This window comes from Panthera leo, chromosome A2, assembly GCF_018350215.1.
Source record: "Panthera leo isolate Ple1 chromosome A2, P.leo_Ple1_pat1.1, whole genome shotgun sequence".
Taxonomy (NCBI): domain Eukaryota; kingdom Metazoa; phylum Chordata; class Mammalia; order Carnivora; family Felidae; genus Panthera; species Panthera leo.
The window spans coordinates 145,786,199-145,801,233 of NC_056680.1; the positions used below are offsets into that span (position 1 = coordinate 145,786,199).

General features: G+C 39.8%; 1 long non-coding RNA gene across 1 annotated transcript in view; it reads right to left on the reverse strand.

The window, feature by feature from the left end:
- Positions 1-15,035, reverse strand: part of LOC122211622 — a 32,858-nt gene that overhangs the window by 8,651 nt on the left and 9,172 nt on the right. The gene's annotated exons all lie outside the window — the stretch shown is intronic.

The following is a 15,035-nucleotide window of genomic DNA, read 5'->3' on the forward strand; positions in this document are numbered from 1 at the left end:
AGATTTAAATTAATTTCTTGTTTTGTATGGTACTGTCAGAGCCGAGAATAGAAGTTTAATTACCTACAAATTCATTTTAGACTTGTAGGCCAATAAATAATCTCAATTTCTGGGTAGCATCAACCCTAGAAGTATATGATAAAAATCCTTTATGTTTTATAGCATTTTCACAAATAATTTAATATTTGGTCTCCTCATTGGCCATGTGAATTGATTGTGACTGGTATTATCTTTAGAGATGAAAAACAAAGGTGGCCACTATAAATAAAGTTAAAAGACTAATAAAAAATTGAGGGGAGAGGTATGCTTCCTTAATATACAAAGACCTATTACAAGTCAATAATTAAAAGGCAAATATTTTGATGGAAAAATTCACAAAAGACATGCATTAAAATCATAGAAAGAGGTCTTGATAACAACCAAATAAATAAAACATTTTAAAATACCCTCAAAAATGAGTGGAGATAAAATAGTATCTAGTACTGACAAAAGTACATGGAAAGAGGAACACTGATAAATTTCTGGAAGAGTTATCAGATGGCCAAACCTTTCTGAAGGCAAATCTGGAAATATATTAAAACTCTAAAGATGTTCATAACATTATAAGCCAGTAACTTTATTCTGCTAATTTATCCCAGTGAAGTGTTCAGAAAAGCATAATAATTTATGCCAAGTTATATAAATATAAGCATTCTTATTAGTTCAGCAAAGGGTGGATCAAATGACATAATAAGGAAATGGAATACCAAGCTGCCATAGGAAATCATATTAAAGAATTAACTAAAGGCTAAAGGAAAATCCTACAACCCCATGTAAAATAAAAAAGCATGATTGAGAAAAAAATACAGAGACACATATATACACATTTTTTGCACCTTACAAACAGGTGAATTGTGAAAGACCATTAGTAAGACAACAATGGCTAAGAGTGACTTAAGCTTAGAAAGACACATTTCCACCAAAAGGGAGTTCCATGGTCCTTCAAAGCTTCAAACCTAGGTAGCATTCTCCTCTCCTTGCTGATATCCATTCTACTGGGCTTCTTTATGCAAAACAGACCAGTTCATATACATTGAGAAATGGTCAAGGCAGCCCTTGGTAGGCTGCACCAAGTATGATAAAGAACTCTTCAGCAGCTTCCACAGGGAATTTAATGTTGTGTTGATCTAACAGATATTGAATCTATGGAACTATTACTGGTGTTCAGCAAAGGTTTCAGAATGAGGACTTTTACAACACCTGGCTTTTAAATGCTTATGACAGGGGCACCAAGGTGGCTCAGTTTGGTATGCATCTGGCTCGATTTTGGCTCATGTTATGATCTCTTGGTTCATAGGATCAAGCCCTGCATCAGGCTGACAGCACAGAGCTTCAAAATAAATTAATTAATTTTTTTAAACATGTCGTACATATTTTCAGCCCTTACCTGAATTAATATTTGGATTATAGTTGACCCTTAAATAACGGCTTTGAACCACTTACATAAAGCAGATTTTTTTGATAAATATAATATAGTACTGTAAATGTATTTTCTCTTATGATTTTCTTTTTCTTTCTTTTTTTTTGTTTTTGAGAGAGAGAGAGAGCATGCACACAAGCGGGGGCGGGGAGGGGGAGCAGAGGGAGAGGGAGAGAGAGAATCCCAAGCAGGCTTCAGTGCAGTCCAATGTAAGGCTTGAACTCATGAACTGTGAGATCATGACCTGAACCAAACTCAAGAGTTGGATGCTTGGGGCGTCTGGGTGGCTCAGTCGGTTAAGCATCTGACCTCGGCTCAGGTCATGATCTCACAGTCCGTGAGTTCAAGCCCCACGTCGAGCTCTGTGCTGACAGCTTGGAGCCTGGAGCCTGCTTCTGATTCTGTGTCTCCCTCTCTGTGACCCTCCCCCATTCATGCTCTGTCTCCCTCTGTCTCAAAAATAAACAATAAAAAAATTAAAAAAAAAAAAAAGAGTCGGATGCTTAACTGACTGAGCCACTCAGGCGCCCCTCCCCTTCTGATTTTCTTAATAACATTTTCCTTTCTTTAGCTTATTTTATTTGTAAGAATACAGTATATAATACGTAAAACATATAAAATATGTGTTAATTGACTGCATATGTTATCAGTAAAGCTTCCAGTCAACAGTAGGCTATTAGTAGTTACGTTTTGGGGAAGTCAAAGTTATACACAGATTTTTTTTAGTGTGTGTGTGTGGGGCTGCACCCTTAACCCTGCATTGTTCGATAGTCAACTGTATAGGCACTAAAGTTGATGTCAGTTCTCTAATCTCACACTCCAGATTACTTCCATTTCTTGAATTACCTTTCCTCATTGCTTACTGATTACTGTTCATTGCATAGACCCTGCCAGGTTTTTTTCACGTTTTTAATCTCTTTGTCTTTCTGAATCACCTCTGTTAACTAATGATCCATCTTTTACCCACATGCGACACTGGTGATTTTTATTACCACATTCAATTTGTGACTATCTTTTATTTTCTTCAAAATCCTAAACCTCTCCTCAATAGCACATTCAACGTTCTCATTGCTTTTGTGATTATTAGACATACTGAGGTTAATAGTGTTGCCAAGCCCCCCAAATTAAATAGAGCAAACCTGCTGATGACAGAAAACTAGTTGACCAATGCTAAAGCAATGGTGTCCCAATTGTTGTTGCCATCTGCTGGGGGCAGGCAAAGTTGAAATACTTTTGCTTTTGGAGCAATTTAATTTTCATCTCCTTGAAAGTTCACAGGTGGGCAAAATGCCAAAGAACCCCTGTCTCTTCCACTGCCTTGGTGCCATTCTGGTGAAGTGCATTTGTGACCATAGTCATCAAATCACATATAAATCTGTAAATAACCAAAATTATTTTTAGAGAGCTGAGTTGGTATGCATCATCTTAATGAGGCTGAGGTTGTAGGGTTAATATCTGTGTGGGTTACTTAGCACATGGAGACAAACTGTGTCACCCACATAGTCATACCTACAGCCAGCCATCTCACAAATGCATGCTCTTCAGGGGATCTACCTACAGATTCTGTGTCACTTGTGTGCATGTCATTTCAGTACAATCCACATAGGACAGTGCAGTTACCAACCTTCATAATAATATATGACCTTAGGATCTTCAAACTCAGAACCTCAATTAGACATTAATAAGAGAGAAGGTGCCTTAGTCACATGTTCACATTTTTAAAAAATCTACCCATGAGCGCAGGTTGCATCACAATGTTCTCCAAAAGCAAAATACTAAAGAAAGTGGGGGCACCTGGGTGGCTCAGTTGGTTAAGCGTCCAACTTTGTCTCAGGTCATGATCTGATGGTTCGCGGGTTCAAGCCCCGCGTCGGACTCTGTGCTGACAGCCAGAGGCTGCAGCCTGCTTCAGAGTCTGTTGCTCTGTCTCTCAAAAATGAATGAAAACATTAAAAAAAATAATAATAATAATAAAGTCAAAGGAGGCTTATTTTTCTAATTGAGGGCATTAGAAAAACAGAGGGTGACACATGATTTACCTCTACTCCCCAGGGACCTGATGACAATGAATTCCTATTGAGTTCATATTCTGAGATTTCCCAAAGAGCAGGTCAGTGTCACTAGAGAATTTACATGTTTGTCAAAGCACAGAAGATTCACAACTTGGTTTCTGGCTTCAGGTGCAATTTTCTCCTTCTGTTTTCAGGATCCACTCTTCCTTCCAATGCCAGAGCTACAGGCAGTTCTCTAAATAACACCACGTCCCTGGCAGCCCAGCTCCCATTTGAACACTTCAGCAGAGCTCCTTTGAGGTCTGCCCTGCACCGCCTCCCATCTCCCAGGCTAGGCTTCGCTGGTCTGAGTCAGACGTGAGTCACCTCACTCATTAGCGGAACTCAGAATGCTTCTCCGTCCCATGGATCCCTCTTGTCTCCTTCTTTTAACTGGTTTCCTGGCAGCCTAAGGTCGATGACCAACCTTGACATTAAGGTTTGGGTGACTACTAAGGCGGTCTTCTCAGTAAAGACATTGGCAGACAGCAAGTAGAATTAAAAGTGATGGTGATGGTAATGATAATGATAATGGTGAACAGGTGCTTCAGAAGCACCTTAATGGCCAGATTTGATGATTCTGCTCATAGGACAGCACAGGGGTCCTTAATCCTTGGTCTCTTCTTTCTCTTCTTTCCCTCTTTGCCATCACCCCCTCCACATACAGAGACCCATGTGGTACAAGGTGAAAGCTTATGGACTACATTCTCTGAAAGTCAAGTAAAACAGCAATGTCCTGCACTGGTGGGCACCCTTTTCTCCAGCATTTTCAGATTTGTTATTCTCATTTTTACTCATTTGATTTTCCATTCTCAGTAATTCCAGAAAGGGCAATAGAGAAAGATTTGTGCCTTGTTGGTGCCTCCTGGGCATATAAAGAAGCCTAGTGAAATGGTATTATTAATAAGAAACTCTAAATTCACTGTAGAAAATATCAATACCAAAATATTGTTATTAATTCATTAATCTTACTTAAAGCCCTTTGTAAAATGGCTAATGCTTTACTCAGCATGAAGAGTGACGAGTTTTCAGTAAGTCAGATGATTTACTTTAGAAGGGGACCCCAGAGATACCCTGTCCAGTCTTTCACTCAATCAGCAGACATTTACTGAGCACCTACAATGAGGAAACCCTGAGCCAGGTCCCCAAGGGCAGTGTTTCTCAAGCTCCACTGTGCATGCACATCAACATCACCTGGGAAGCTTACTAAAATGCAGATTCTGGTTCAAGAAGCCTGGAGTGGGCGCTAAAGGCTCTGCATTTCTGTAAACTTCTTGAAGATGCTCACAAACCATACTTTGAGTAGCTAGACTCTAGAGGCTCTGCACAGGCCAGACAAAGCTGATTCCCTCTGCAAGGAATATCAGGGGGTCCACAGGCTCTGGAAGGCTGCCCTGTGCATTCCTCCTCCACAGCTGTGTTTATCCATGAAGCCCGGACAGTGCTGACCTATTCTTTCCAGGGCTCTTGGCTTTCTGATGTCTTCACTCCCGGTGGAGGGTGTTAAAGTTGCAAGATTAGATTTGGGATTAGGGCATGGAAAAAGGCCCATTTATCTTCAGCCTTGGCTATGAGGTCTGGTCCAGGCCATTTAGCAGACAGCTCTGAACTGAGATTTTAGGCAGAGCCTTTCTTTGATTGTTACAGAGATCTCCTTTTAGGATTTGTTGTTTGGATCCTTTGTCAATTTTTCTGTCTTTTAATTACTGAGTTCTAATTATTCTTTATTAAAATAAAGGGGAATCTCTCCCCCCAAAAAAAAAGTTGCTTGTTTTTCTGTTTTTATTTTGTTTTTTTAGTCCTTTACTTTTGTCTACTAATTTTGGAATTAGGAATCTTGAACTCTAGGCTAGTATTAATACATATCTCAGGAAACTGTTGAGAGTAAAAAGAAAGTACATGTGGGATAGTCCCCACAAATACAGAATGTGGGCACTTTGTTTTCAGGGCTTGCATGAACTTGATAGTTTTATTGAACCTAGTGTGGGACATAGCTGACATGTGTTAACAAATACCAGTTTGGTTTTGCTTTATTTTGGTTTTTAGTTTGGTTTTAAACATTTATTGAGCACTTACAAGTACTATGTGTGCTGTTCTAGGTTTGGGTAGTATTAAAATACATGAAGTAGAATTAGAAGCTGCCTATTAAGCACTTTAAATGCATAAAAGTGGCAGTGATTTCTGTTTTCCTTTGGCCTCAGCTATCATTTTCTAAGTTGTCAATAGATAAGACCTTCTGCCATACCTCACATGTACGATTAAGAAAGTGCCTCAGTATTAAGGCAAATGACCTGGTTGTTCCTTGGTTTCTACATTACTGTCTCCTCTCTATAAGAAACTTATAAATGTTAAATTTATTTAAAGATTTTATTTTACTTTTTGAAGTAGGCTCCATGCCCAATGTGGGGCTCAAACTCATGACCCAAGATCAAGAATCACATGCTCTACTGACTGAGCCAGCTACACGCCCCTAAAGTTATTTATTTAAATAGTAGAAGTTATAGGGGCGCCTGGGTGGCTCAGTTGGTTAAGTGTCTGACTTCGGCTCAGGACATGATCTCACAGTTCGTGAGTTCAAGCCCCACATCAGGCTCTGTGCTGACAGCGCAGAGCCTGGAGCTTGCTCCAGATTATGTCTCCCTCTCTCTCTGCCCACCCCCCACTCACTCTCTCTCTCTCTCAAAAGTAAATAAACTTTTTTAAAAAAATTTAAACAGCAGAAGCGATAAGAGTAATAGTTTTACAGTTCAGACTGCCAGGTTTTTGCCTAGCTTTGAGAAATAGAAAATTTGTACTTATTCCGCATCTATGACATTTATGTTATCTCCACTACTGGCTGTAAAAAAGAAATATGTATATAATATGTACATATACTTATATATGTATACATATATACTTATTATACATAAATACATTATACATTATACTTTACATACATATATACTTATTATATATAAAATCAACCATCAATAGTAAAAATGAAATGTCTAACAACAATGTGTTTTATCTCCAATTGGTATTTGCTTTTTAATAGAGTCAAAGGAAAGAAATTCTAATGGCAAAATTTTTTAACTTGTTTTATTTTTTATTTTTTTAAATTTACATCCAAATTAGCATATAGTGCAACAATGATTTCGGGAGTGGATTCCTTATTACCCCTTACCCATTTAGCCCATCACCCCTCCCACAACCCCTCCAGTAACCCTCAGTTTGTTCTCCATACTTATGAGTCTCTTCTGTTTTGTCCCCCTCCTTGGTTTTATGTTATTTTTGCTTCCCTTCCCTTGTGTTCATCTGTTCTGTGTCTTAAAGTCCTCATATGAATGAAGTCAATGATTTTTGTCTTTCTCTGACTAATTTCACTTAGCATAATCCCCTCCAGTTCTATCCATGTGGTTGCAAATGGCAAGATTTCATTCTTTTTGATTGCCGAGTAATACTCCATTGTGTGTGTGTGTGTGTGTGTGTGTGTGTGTGTGTGTGTATAAACACACACACACATATACACATACATACCACATTTTCTTTATCCATTCATCCATCGATGGACATTTGGGCTGTTTCCATACTTTGGCTATTGTTGATAGTGCTGCTATAAACATGGGGGTGCATGTGTCCCTTCGAAACAGCACACCTGTATCCCGTGGATAAATGCCTAGTAGTGCAATTGCTGGGTCGTAGGGTAGTTCCATTTTTAGTTTTTTGAGGAAACTCCGTACTGTTTTCCAGAGTGGCTGCACCAGCTTGCATTCCCATCTAACAGCAAAATTTTAACTATCATCCAGGTAGAGAACACTCCCTTACTCCAAATGGCTCCCCAGTTATTCTTCCTATACACTAGACTGCCTTATGGGTCCCTACACTGAGCACAGATAAAACAAAAAAAGTCAATATTATTGAATCCCATCTATTTGCCAAGCACTGTGCTAAGTGCTTTCACATACATTTTCTCATCTAATGGATCTTTTGCTTTCTTACTGCAGAGGAGAAAATGAAATTGTGCCTTTGCTTTGCTACCTCCTCCTCCCAAAGTCCTTATTCCTATCTCTGTAAGCCTGGTAGCAAGGGAACTCAGTTTGAGGCAAAATCCATTATTTTTGCATCTTATCCAGGTCCACAGCAAAAAGTTGGCTGGTTTCTAATTTCTGGAATATGAGAGAATGTGTTGATTTAGGAATAAGTGAATGGAACACTGCTGAGGGCTGAATGCTCTTTAATACTATGTACCCACATGGGTGGGGACCCAGATCTGGTGAGAGGTCTCTCTTTTTCTGGCTTCTTTCCCAGATAACCCATTGAACTCTCTGGGGAAGAGTATCCATATCCATATCCATTCAACTCCTCCTTTATCTATGAACACAGGTCCCTTACCAATTTCCTCATCCTGGCCCCTACCCTCCCTTCCCACCAAATTCTCCTGAGAAACATGACAGAGCATATCTATTCCTGAGATTATCTGCCTCTTTCTCCTCTTACCATGATTCCAAATCTTGGATTCCACTAAGGAAAACACAGCCTGGGTGACATTGCATAACCAGGGAAAAAGGAATCTTCCCTGGGCAATGAAAGGAGGGTTGACTCACTACCTCAGCTCTTAGGAACGGCTCTCCAGCTGCTGACAGAAGCCACATGGGTTCAGCCACGAGGCCAGCAGGGAGCTCCCTAGTGACCAACAAAAAGGAGGCAACCAGGACTAGCCAGAGCTGAGCTGGGGCAACTGACCCATTTGTAGAAGTGTCCCTAAGGACAGTGGCCAGCAGTCCAAATTGCAATGTCCTGGTGGTGTAGCAAATTCCTATCTGGTCCAATCTGGTGGATGAATGGTGCCCAACAACAGAAGACTCTGGAAAAGGATGTACTTATAATCAGCACGTGGTGATATTTTTATTCCAAAGGCTTATTCTTCGTTCTTTCACTTACACAACAGACATTTGAATGAATATTGTAGGCACTGAGCTAGAGGTTGGCACACTCTACCCTTGTGGAGTTGACAGTTCAGCAGAATGGCAGAAGGGGAATAAACACACGAGCTCTAGGAGAACTTAGAACAGGCACTTAAGATTTGAAAGCTGGGAAAACTTTCCCAACAATGTACGAAAGGCTTATACAGAAGGAAGGAGGAAGGACACCCCAGGTGGGGGAGACAGCAGTGAAATCACAAAGGCAAGAGAGAACAGTGGGTCATTGGAGGAGTAAAGTGTTTTGGTGTGGCTGAGGTAAGAATAATGCAGGGGAGGGGGCAAGAGATGATCCTGGAGAGGTGAGCAGGAGCCACATTATAATGGTGTAATCCTGTGTGTCATACAAGTAAGTCTGAAATCCACCCTGAGGGCAATGGGAAATGCTGACTCTCTGTGGGGGAAGGACGTGTCAGGTCTGCTTTTTTAAGAAGTTTTCTCATTGGTTGGAATGTGGGAATTGGATGCAAGGAAAGCAAACATGGAAGTAGGAGGACTGGGTTGGAGGGTCTTGCAGTAATTGAAGAAGGAAACAACGTGGGCCTGAACCATTGTAAAGGTAAGAGGAATGCAGAGAAAGATGAGTTGGAAAGATACAAAGGAATAGTACCAACTGACATTGGGAATCAGTCACAGGTAGGGCCTGAAATGCTCTGAATGTCTCTCAGCTTCATGAATGGAGGAAGATGACAGGAGGAGAACTTGCTGGAAGGAGGCGATGAGTTCAGGTTGAAGCAGAAACCCTGCCACTGGCTTGAGTAGCAGTGGTGGAAGGTCAGGGCAACTCAGTGGCACTGGGGACTCCTCAGGTGTACCCCAAAGGAGGCTTAAGGACAATTTCAGACCCTACCAGTTGGAGAGATGGTGCTCCTAACACAAGCTCCTACTTAGAAGCCTGGCTTATTAAGACTGAATCTGTGCAGGACTGAGATTGCAGATGAGAGGTCTTCAGAACCTGCACCAAGCAGGGCCCGACAAGCTGTTACCATGGAGATGTGGTGTGCGCAGGAGGGAGTGAGTAGGAGGCCTGATCCATTCCAAGCCTTGGGTCACAAGGCTGTGGCAGGCTAACAGATAAACAGGAAAAAGACATAGTCAATAGAAAAGGATGTTCAAAAACTATTGACAGTTAATTGGAGTTGTATCGTCATAATTCTAGATTAAGTCTAACAATTTAGAAGGATTAGGGTAAGCCACTTAATGATCCTGCTAGTTATTTCAGGTACCACTTAATGAGGGCACAAGGAAGTGGATGCCAACTCAGGCTAATGCCAAATGTACATACACCCATCTTAAGCCCTTCTCCATCCCTGGATTCTAAGTAGCTTCATATTATTTCCAAATCTCTGGAGAAAAAGGCACAAAATATGGGAAGTTAATTTTTTTTCTCTTTGCCATGCTGATGGCAGTAATACTTAAGCAACCTTTGGAGCTCTTTGGGAAACTCAGGTGCTGGCAAAGCCTCAGATTCAATGCTATTATTAAGCAATTGGAAGAACATTCAGGACAGAGAACCAGCAACACTGGGGCCCCAGGTGGCTTTTTTGTTTTTTTGGTTTTTTTTGGTGGTAAAATATACATAGCATGAAGTTTAGCATTTTGACCATTTTTAAATGTACAGTTTGGTGGCATTAATTACATTCATAATCTTGTGTAACTGTCATGATATCTCTTTTCAAAACCATTAAGCAGTAATTGTCTATTGGCCCTCAAAGTTTTAAACAACTTCATTGTACTGTAAATCCTCTGCCTACCGGGGAGGATAAAGACAACTAGGCTGATCTTGGTTCGGTCAGTCGCTCTCAATTCAGAGCAATTGGGTTTTTTGGCCAGAGTCCTTGTCCTGTGGGTAAACTTGTTAAACCTAATCTCTGGAGGGAAACAGATTTTAACCGTCTTAATGACTGATGGGACTTATTAATCTTGATTTCCAAAGTATTCAAATAGTTTGTGGCTGTGCTTATTAAGAAGTCAGTAAAAATTAAGTCAGGGCCACAGGCTTTTGGAAAGATTCCACTGGAGGCAAACTTAGTTCCAAAGATAGTTGGGCATAATTGTGAGACAAATTGTCTAGGAATCAACTTCATTTTAAGTAACCAGAAACAAGGGGCGCCTGGATGGCTCAGTCGGTTAAGCATCCGACTTTAGCTCCGGTCGTGATCTCATGGTTTGCAGGTTTGAGACCTGCATCAGGCTCTCTGTTGTCAGCACAGTGCCCCCTTGGGATCCTCTGTCCCCCTCTCTCTTTGCCCTCCCCACCTGTGCTCTCTCTCAAAAATAAATAAATATTAAAAAATGTAAAATAGGGGTGCCTGTGCGGCTCAGTCAGTTAAGCATCTGACTTCGGCTTAGGTCATGATCTCACAGTCTGTGGGTTCAAGCCCCAGTTAGAGCTCTGTGCTGACAGCTCAGAGCCTGGTGCCTGCTTGGAATTCTGTGTCTCCCTCTCTCTCTGCCCCTCCCCTGCTCACACTCTGTGCCTCTCTCTCTCTCTCTCTCAAAAATAAATAAACATTAAAAATTAATTAATTAATTAAACATTAAAAATTTTTTAAATAATATGGGGCGCCTGGGTGGCTCAGTCGGTTAAGCGTCCGACTTCGGCTCAGGTCACAATCTCGCGGTATGTGAGTTCGAGCCCCGCGTCGGGCTCTGTGCTGACTGCTCAGAGCCTGGAGCCTGTTTCAGATTCTGTGTCTCCCTCTCTCTCTGACCCTCCCCTGTTCATGCTCTGTCTCTGTCTCAAAAATAAATAAATGTTAAAAAAAAAAATTAAAAAAAAAATTTTTTTTTAATAATAAATAAATAAATAAATAAGCAGAAACAATAGTACCTGTGGAGGATGAGATATAATTCTGGCTTGGAATGGTAGATTATAACCAGGCAGTAAGAGCTGGAAATTCCAAGTGTCCCATTCCCTTTTCTTTCATAAATCAAAACATTCAGTGAGGGAAGGGACAAGCCTTTGTGACTTTGTTTCCTCATACAACAAGTTCAAGGCGTTTAGAACATGGTGCTTATAGGCCAAAGCTCAGTGGAGAGTTCACAGATCCAAAGCAGTGATAATTCTCAAAGCCCAGACAGATACTTCCCAGATGCGTGATGTCAATCACAGGAGATAGCAAAAGGGAAAAGGAATGGGAAAGATTTAGTGAAAGTCACTTCTTCATAAGCACAATATCAACCACATAACCTATTTGGGGGATGAGCAGTAAGACAAATCCTTTAACAAAATATACTATTCCTGGAAACTGGAGCTCGGGAGAAGTTGACTGGCTTATTCAGGATCACCCAGAAAAGCCAGAAGAGAGCTAAGAATTAGAATCTTTGTTTCCTGATACTGGGTTTAGTGGTTTATTTTGATCAGTATCTGCTGGTATTCTGTGCTTAGAATGCACAGGGGTGATGGTTCTCAGAGCCTCTCTATAAAGTTTTCTTACCCCTCCCCCCAGGGGTGATCTATCAATATCTTTATCTCCAAATTCACCTCCAATTTAGTCTTCTAATATTCTACTTATTTTCCATCAGAACTTAAATCGTAAACAGAAGTTCAGAAAGATGTTGGCAGTCAAGAAAATGTTTACTGCTCTTAAGATCCTGTTAGGGGACAATTTCCAGAATGATGGTGTGAGGAGCTCCATAGACCCACTCCTGAACAAAACAACCATAATTTTCAAAAACCAATCTTTATTAAACCATCCATTTAAAGTTGTTGTTCTACAAAGGGAGATAAGAGTCAAGAAGACCAGAGGCCACCACCCCTACTCTGCTTGTAAAGCAAGGGTATCGCTCCAAGAGAAGTGGGTTACTGTCCCTGCCCCTAGTTCAAGAACCTAGTCTCCCAGGTTTTGCCCAGGGGAAGATGTAGGTGATAAGAACAGAGAGCTTGAAGCTCTCCATAAGTGAACTGGCTTTGTTTGGAATAGAGTATCGGGAAGTTCAAGCCAAAGGGAGTTCTGGAAAACAATGGAGAATTTGGTGCAAAGCAATGAAGAGGGAGCCAATAGCTCTGAGAGCAGCAAAAGTTAGACCATAAGCCAACTAGCTTACCAGAGAGAAACAGGGAGAAAGACAGCTAAAAAGAGCTCTTTTGGGGTCTGAAGAAGTCTCAAAGACTGGCCTCAAAAACTACCTCTGCAGAGGGCCTTAAATTTAATTGGATCAGACTGTGGAGCAATTTATGCCTTGGGGCATATTGAAAACAATGCAGTGATTAGCTAACAACTAATGGAGCCTAACAGCTAGGGATCATACCAACAGAGACAGACAACAGAGAGATGAGTCAAAGAGAGCTGTGTTAAAATCACTGTCATCCCAGGACCACTATGCGCATATATGACCAAGGGTGTACTTTCTGAAGAGAAACAGAAGAGTTTCCGCATTGCAGGGAAATAGACTTCATTAAAACAATCTAGCTAAGTCACTGAAGAAATAAAAAAACAAACTACAATGGTAAGCTCATTAGCTCGAAAATAAACAACAAAGTTGAAGGGATCAGTATCCAGAGTTGCTACAATATAGTATCTAAAATGTCCATTTTTCAGGACACTTGGCTGGATCAGTTGGTAGAGCATGTGACTCTTGATTTCAGGGTCATGAGTTCAAGCCCCACCCTGGGGCTAGAGCTCACTTAAAATAAGATATCCAGTTTTAAACAACAACAACAAAAAAAATTATGAGACATGCAATGAAACAGGAAAGTGTGCTGTGACCCATACACAAGAGGAAAAAAACAGTCAATAGAAACTCCCTGTGAGAGGGCCCAGATATCCAACTTAGCAGACAAAGACTTCACAGCAGCTATTGTAAGTGTATTCAAAGAACTAAAGGAAACCATGCTTTAAAAAAAAAAAATATATATATATATATATGTATGTATATGTATATATATGTACATGTATATGTATATATATGTATGTATATGTATGTATATGTATATATATATATATATACATATATATATACACATATATATATTAACGTTTATTCATTTTTGAGAGACAGAGAGAAACAGACCATGAGCAGAGGAGGGGCAGAGAGAGAGAGAGAGAGAGACACAGAATCTGAAGCAGGCTCCAGACTCTGAGCTGTCAGAGCCTGACACAGGGCTCAAACCCACAAACAGTGAGATCATGACCTGAGCTTTAGTTGGACGTTTAACTGGCTGAGCCACCCAGGTGCCCCAGGAAGCCATGCTTAAGAAAGCAAAAGAAGGTATGATGACAATGTCTCGTAAGATAATAAAGAGATATAAATTATTATTTTAAAAAAGAACATAATGGATTTTCTAAACTTGAAAAGTATAAGAACAGGAAAGAAAAATTCACTAGAGGCACTCAATAGTAAAACTGAACTGGTAGAAGAAAGAATCAGCAAATCTGAAGATAGATACATAAATACATATAAGAACACAGATAAAGGAGAATGAAGAAATATGAACAGAACTTCAGAGAAATATGGGATACCATTAAGCATATCAACATATGCATAATGGGACTACCAGAAGGAAAGGAGAGAGAAAGCAGAGCAGAAAAAATTATTTGAAGAAATAACGGCTGAAAATTCTGAAATTTGATGAAAAACATTAATCTACATATCCAAGAAACTCAACTAACTCTAAGTAGAATAAACACAAAGAGATCCACATTTAGACACAGCATAGTAAAATGTCGAAAGAGAAAGAAAGAAAATCTTGAAATTAGCAAAGAAAAAACAACTCCTCATATACAGAACCCAGATAAGAATAACAGCTGACTTCTCACCGGAAACAATAGAGGGCAGACAGTGAGATGGCATATTCAACAGAGTAACAAGACAACACACAGAATATATTTGCAAATGATGTATCTGATAATGGATTAATATCCAGAATATAGAGAGAATTCCTGAAACTCAATAAAACAAAAACAAAAAACAAAACCAATTCAAAAATGGACAAATACTAGACATTTCTCCAAAGAAGATACACAAATGGCCAACAAGCACATGAAAAGATGTTCAACATTGCTAGTAATTAGGGAAATGCAAATCAAAACTATTATGGTATACCATGCTATACCCAGTAGGATGGCTATTCTCAAAAACAAACAAATAAACAGAAAACAAGTGTTGGTGAGGATGTAGAGAAACTGAAACCTTTCTGCACTATTGGTGGGAATGTACAATGGTCCAGATGCTATGGAAAACAGTATGGTAGTTCTTCAAAAAGTTAAAAATAGAATTATCATATGATCCAGCAATTCCTCTTCTGGATATATACCCCAAAGAATTGAAAGTAGAGTCTCAAAGAGATATTCGCACACCCATGTTTACAATGGCATTATTCACAATAGCTAAAACATGGAAGAAATTCTAGTGTTCATCAATGGAAGAATGGAGAAGTAAAATGTGGTATATACATACAATGGAATACTTGGCTTTAAAAAGGAAGGAAATTCTGTAACATGCTACAACATAGATAAACCTTGAGGATAAGATGCTAAGTGAAATAAACCAGTCACAAAAAGATAAATATTAATTTCACTTATATGAGATTCCTAAAATAGTGAAAATCATAGAGACAAAAGG